Genomic DNA, 6,497 nt, shown 5'->3' on the forward strand with positions numbered 1-6,497 from the left:
GTTTGTAAAGTGGAAGGTAATACATTAAAAGGTTAAAAATGCATCAACGATAAAACTTAAAACTTCTCCACCATAAAAGCCAACATTTAGAAGCATTAAATGTCGTTAACTATTTTTCAAGGATAAAATGAGCCATAAAAGCAATAAAACTGATAAAGCTGTTAAAATATAAAACAAAAGACAAGATTAAGAGACGTGCGATATATCTACTAACCAAAGAACATAAGAAGTTCTGTGAACCTATTATGGCTATACATCTTTCCTAATTCTTAAAGCTAGCCATGCACATTTTGCTACTTGGCTAGTTAACAAAATATCTGTATCTGATAGCAATAATTGCAGGTGATGCTTTCTCAGGTCGTGAGGGCATTCTATAAGCATTGGTACTAATACACCTGTGCGAATATGATTATACAGCTTGCACTCAAATAAGATGTGTTCTGTGTTCTCTACTTGACCCTCATTGCAGATACAGTCGCTCCTTGAGAGGGAGTCCATCAAATTTCCCACTCAAGTAAGAGGGTAGGGCATTGTGACGAAGGAGGGTAAAGGATCTCCTTTGCTCAGGGTTTACCACTTTTCATAGATATTGCATCTGGGTGTTCCTGTTTAGGAGATCTTTCCTAAAGAGTGGGTCCTGAATATTGTTGAGATCATGTTGCCTCTCTACTTCTATCACTCTTGTCTTAACAAGATCTATAGCCTTGTCATAACCCATAGAAAAAAACAATTGATATGTGAGACCATAGTAGCACAACTTTTTAGTGAGTGCAATTTGCCAAGGTGCAACGAATGTGTCGATCACTATTAGACTTGCAAGACCCTGCTGGAAAAGTAGTTTTAGCCAGAATGTAAAGGTAGCTAAGAGCCTCTTGTGGCGCAGAGTGGTAAGGCAGCAGACATGCAGTCTGAAAGCTCTGCCTATGAGGCTGGGAGTTCAATCCTAGCAGCCGGATCAAGGTTGACTCAGCCTTCCATTCTTCCGAGGTCGGTAAAATGAGTACCCAGCTTGCTGGGGGGTAAACGGTAATGACTGGGGAAGGCACTGGCAAACCACCCTGTATTGAGTCTGCCAAGAAAACGCTAGAGGGTGTCACCCCAAGGGTCAGACATGACCCGGTGCTTGCACAGGGGATACCTTTACCTTTACCTTTAAAGGTAGCTATCCATAGCCTGGACTGACCATTGACCATATCTGTCTCAATCCTAATTGCTACATTTGAGATGTTGTTTGGTATAGCCAGAATTGCCCTCAGAAATTTAGACTGGACCTTTTCTAGACTGCCCAATCTGCCTGTTAAACTAATTGGAGCCGCATATGTTAGCTGAGCAAGAGCCTTAGCCTTGAAGATGTTGATTGCTGCTGGAATGTAGCGGCCTCCTTTCTGCCAGAAGAATTTTTTAATTGCACCTGCACTTTTCTGTGCATTTAAAGAGATGTTATTAATATGGGCAGATCCTGAATAGGTTGCCTGGAAAATAACGCCAAGATATTTGTAATGTTGGTCTTGTTCTATTAAGGCGCCATTTAGTCTCCAGATATGAGATTTGGGTCTCTTACCACATACCATGATCTTGGTCTTAATTACCTGGTTAATTACCAGGCTATTCAATTGACAGTAGGAGTTTAGTGCTCTTAAGGCTCTTCTCAGTCCTACAGGGGTTCTGGAAATATGGCTAAGTCATCAGCGTATAAGTCATCCGCAACTTTTGGTGGGTGGAAATTTGGTTTCTTCAGAGAGTGGCCAATATCGTTTATAAAGAAATTGAAAAGGAGAAGGGCTAACATACAGCCCTGCTTAACTCCCTTTCCAGAGTTAATTATATTAGTTAGATGACCTTGGGGAGTACACTTAACTCTAATAGCTGTGTTTTTGTATAAGGTTTTAATTAAGAAAAGTAGACGTCTGTCAATGGATGTCCTTTCTAATTCGGCCCATAGCAAATTTCTAGAGATAGAATCAAATGCAGATTTAAAATCAATGAAGGCAATATAAAGGGAGGACACTGTTTTAGATGAATATTTAGCTATCAGGTGGTCAACTAACATACAGTGGCCCAGCGTTGACCTTCCTTTTCTAAAGCCTCCTTGTCTTTTGGACTATGAGCAGGTTTTCTTCCTCTAGCCAGTCTTGGAATTTCCAACTTAAATGCCTTGCATATAATTTGCTTACAGTACTCAATAAACTTATAGGCCTATAGTTCTGTGGGTCATTCCTGTCACCTTTTTTGTAGATTGGAACCACCACTGCGACCACCCACCCTTTAGGAATTCTGCCTGATCTGTCAATTACTGTGAAGAGCTTGGCTAGTACTGGTGTCCACCAATCAGTGTTTCTCTTTATTAAATCAGGGGGTACTAGATCATAGCCAGGAGCTTTACCTGATTTCAAAGTTCCTATCAGCTTCATTATTTCTGACTGGCCAACTTGTGGCCAGTCAGGCAGATTGGCTTCCACTTCAATATCCATTGACTGAGGAATATTCAATTCCAGCGCAGAGTATAGTGACCTATAGTGTTCTTCCCATATTTCAGATGGGATTGTTGAGACTATATAAGGTTTTTTTGGACAATCTGCCACCAATTTCCAAAACTGAGAGGGATCCCTATGAAGAACCGCTTGTCTAATTTGCTCCCAGGTTTCCACCATGGCCTTTTTCTTTTTGATAAGTATAATATTTTTGTATATTTGTTTCAGTTGTTTGATCTCTGTTATTAGAGTCCCTGTAGGGTTAACCCTATAACAGTTGAGAAGACCTCTCAGTGTTTTTTTGAGGGACCTGCACTCCTGATCAAACCAGATTTTAGAATGGCCATGTGCGTGCTTGCTTAATTCTGTTTTTATGCCTCTTAGAGTCTACTGAATGCTCTCTACAAGGGTATCAAAGGCACCTACGGACATGAAATTTCCTTGCTTAATAGGGACTCTTCTGTCCTGTTAATGAAGGACTGAGAACCTAACAGATTGCTGATAAATTTATCTGTCTTCATATTCCACTTAATTTTAGGAATGCAGTTTTCCTGGTTAGACATGCCTTCATATCGATGTAATAAGCGGAGTTGTTTAGTAGGGATGGGACAGCACACTATAAGTAGAAAATGGTCACTGTCATAGAAAAAGGATACCTCAAATTCTACTGAGCTCTGCATCATGTTTTTAGATATTATTATATAGTCAATGGTACTCATTCTGTCTCCCGACCAGAAGGTAAATTCTGCTGGGTAATTTGTTATTACTGAACCATTCAGAATAATTAGGTCCAATCTATATACCAATTGGGCCAACTTAAGACCTGAGAGGTTATGCTTTCTATCTTTGAAGGATTTTCTATGTAGTGAAGTTAAAATCTCAGAGTCAGGAGTATGTAAGTTGTAGCTAGTGAAAAGAGTATAGTCGTCGCAACCCATCCTGGCATTACAATCCCCTCCTAATATGAGGAATGCTGATGGGTATTTCATCAAAAGATCCTCTAAATATATCTCAAAGCCCTTCCAGAAGGACTCTATCTGTGCTTTAGTTCCACCCGGGGGACAATAGATGTTAACCAGGAGGCAGCATGCATGTTGAAATGAGATAGCCACAGCCATAGATGACTGCCCATAATTTGGTAGAGCTTCTGATTTCATCATCAGTTGAGTGGACACTAAAATAGCCAACCCCCTTTTAGATCTTCCATGGAGAGAGGGTTCTGCAGGGAGATCAAATGTTTTATAGCCAGGCAGATATGGTGGGAGCAAAAGCCAAGTCTCCTGGAGCATAATGATATCAGATTTAGTAAGAAAACTAAGAACTTCTGGGTCACTACTTCTACTGGCCCATTCCCTGGAATTCCATGACACTAATCCAAGTTTCTGCATGCCCACATTACCACCCCCGAGTTTTGACTTATCTAGTCAATCCCAGTTGATCAGATCTAGTTGTCCCTCTGGGTCAGAGTATATGCAGCCATTTCTTGCGGGTAATAATGTCTTAACGCTCTTCGTAAGATGTTGTTGCTTTTGCTGCAAGTTCCCTATGGGTAGAAATTTTCCATTAATTTCATTATTCTTTTTATTTTGAGGGGGTGTCTCGGAGGTGTCTAGAATTTGTGGCTTGTTCTTCCAGCTGTGAACCTTCTATAAGTGGGGACATTCCTTTGGAGCCAATTGGTTTTTCATGCCTCGAGGGTTTCTCAGGTGGAACGACTGTCTCTTGTCCTGGAACTCCAGTTATGTTATCGTTTTCTGTAGAGGTGGCATGTGTCACTTCCATGTTGATTTCACCATCTGTGGCTTCAAGGAGTTTGTCTCTAAGGGAAGATAGCCGTGCTGTGATTGTATCCTGTTCTGGCCTGGGCAACTTCCCAAATGAGTGCAGAAGCTCCTCCTCTATTGAGTTGTCCAAATTGATTATCCCCCCTTCGTCAGTCTCTGTGGAGCTTTTCAGGTTAAGCTGTTTGTTTAAGACCTGTTTAGCAGGATTTTATTCCCGTGAACATCTTTCCCTTGCGTGTCTTTAAATTGGTTAGGGGACTAATAATTGTGTTTTTAAATACTCTGTTTGGGAACACCCCCAATTGCTCCAATCTTCCCCTTTGTGCCAAAATTAGTTTGGGGATTGTTGCACTCTGAAAGGTTAACAATACTTTCATAGTTTGGTTACGGGCTGCTCAAAATCTCTGTAGTATTCAAATCAATGGAGTTTATTGGTTTATTTAAAATAACACTCAAGTGTCTGGTCGCTTTCCAGGTGGGCCCCCAGGATGGTAAGTGGCCTTTATACGGGCAGACTGTCAGGCCAACACTTCATTTTTGAAGGATAAGATTTTGGAGCAAAGAAGCACCATTTGATAGCTGTGTCCTTGGCTGTTCAGTGTTATCAGCTGATGATCCTAGAGGATTAGTTAAATACTTAGATGCATCTTGCATCCTATCCTCGCCCTGTACCAGCTGTTTCTCTTTAATTAACAGATCAGTTTTCAAGGAAAGGGCACTTATATCTTTTTTTAATTCAGCTATCAGACCGAATATGTTTGTAACTGTGTTAGCCATCAGTTCTACAAACTTTAATAGTAAATCAACTTTACTCCAATTAAGTCTGCTGTCTTAATCAGTTCACTTAGTTCCTGGTTTAATTTGTCCTTTTCCCTTTCTGACTCTTGCCTACTATTGCTTTCCTGGCTCTCTGCCAGAGCTGCATAGAGATTTGATACTGGTATTTTGTAAAGGTGGGAGTCTTTATTTGGAAAATAATCATCAATCTTCTTTTGTTTACTGGCTGGCAATAACTCTTCCTCCTTAGAGTCGCCATTTCTTCTTCGTTTGTTTCCACCTGTCTTCATCATTTTAATGGCGACTTCACTAAGGAGCCAGAACAAAATACAATGTTCCAGTAATTGTGCCTAGTTTCAGGTGTGCCATAACAAGATTTGAAGATGTAACTTCTTGTCTGTGAGTTCTAATTAAGGAGAGTTGGGATGTTGCTATGTTCCACAGCTGGGCCGGACGGAGGCAAAATCACAAGCTGTCTGCTGATTTTTATGTGCTGGCAGATTCCCTCAAGAACCGCACACCAATTAAGACTCCCAGAAGACCATTACAGTAGTATGAAAGAGAAGTAAAGAAGTAAATCATTAACAACCCGAATAAAAGATAAAAAATAAAATACTTCCCCAAGAGCGTCACCTGCTGTGTTATCTCCTCACTGCCGCCATCTTGTCTCTTCTGGAAATATAGGTGAGCAGGTATAAGTGCCTGTCCTCCCCCTTTTGGAGGATAACAGCACCCATTGCTACATCACTAGAATCCACTTGCAGGGTAAAAGTCTCGTACGGGTCTCTGTGCTGTAATATTGACTTTGATGTGAACAGTCTCTTGAACATGTTAAATGGATGTTGGTACTCCTGTGTCCAGTTGGGCCCCTGGCTTTTTCCTGTTTATCCCCTCCCCCTTCATTTTTAACAAGTCCATAAGGGGGAGAGCAACACGGGCAAAATTTGGAATAAAATTTGTAGAAGTTAGCAAACCCTAGGAAACTTTGCAGCTCTATTTGGGTCCATACTCAACACCTGAGCGATATTCGATACCCCCCAAAAATCAAGACTCTCTATGTGGAATTCACACTTAGATAGTTTTACATACAAATTATTTGTTTCCAGTCTTTTCAACACCTCCTGAAAAAGGCCATTCCTTCATTTCTGAATAGAGTAAAATAACATCCAAAAAAGCAAGACCCCTTTATAAAGTAAATTGTGAAGGACCTTGTTAATCAAATTCATGAACATTCCAGGTATGTCTGATAACCCGAATGGCATCACAAGATACTCAATTTGACCCAATGGGGTGTTAAATGCCGTTAAATGCTTGTGCCCCTTTTAAATCTATACCTGGTAGTATGCCTCTCTCAAGTCCAATTTTGTGAAAATCTCCCCTGTACCCAGTTGACCACATAGGTCTTTTATGAGAGGGAGAGGGATACACATTGGAAGTGGACACAGCATTCAGGCCCTGTAATCAG

This window comes from Paroedura picta, chromosome 1, assembly GCF_049243985.1.
Source record: "Paroedura picta isolate Pp20150507F chromosome 1, Ppicta_v3.0, whole genome shotgun sequence".
Classification (NCBI taxonomy): domain Eukaryota; kingdom Metazoa; phylum Chordata; class Lepidosauria; order Squamata; family Gekkonidae; genus Paroedura; species Paroedura picta.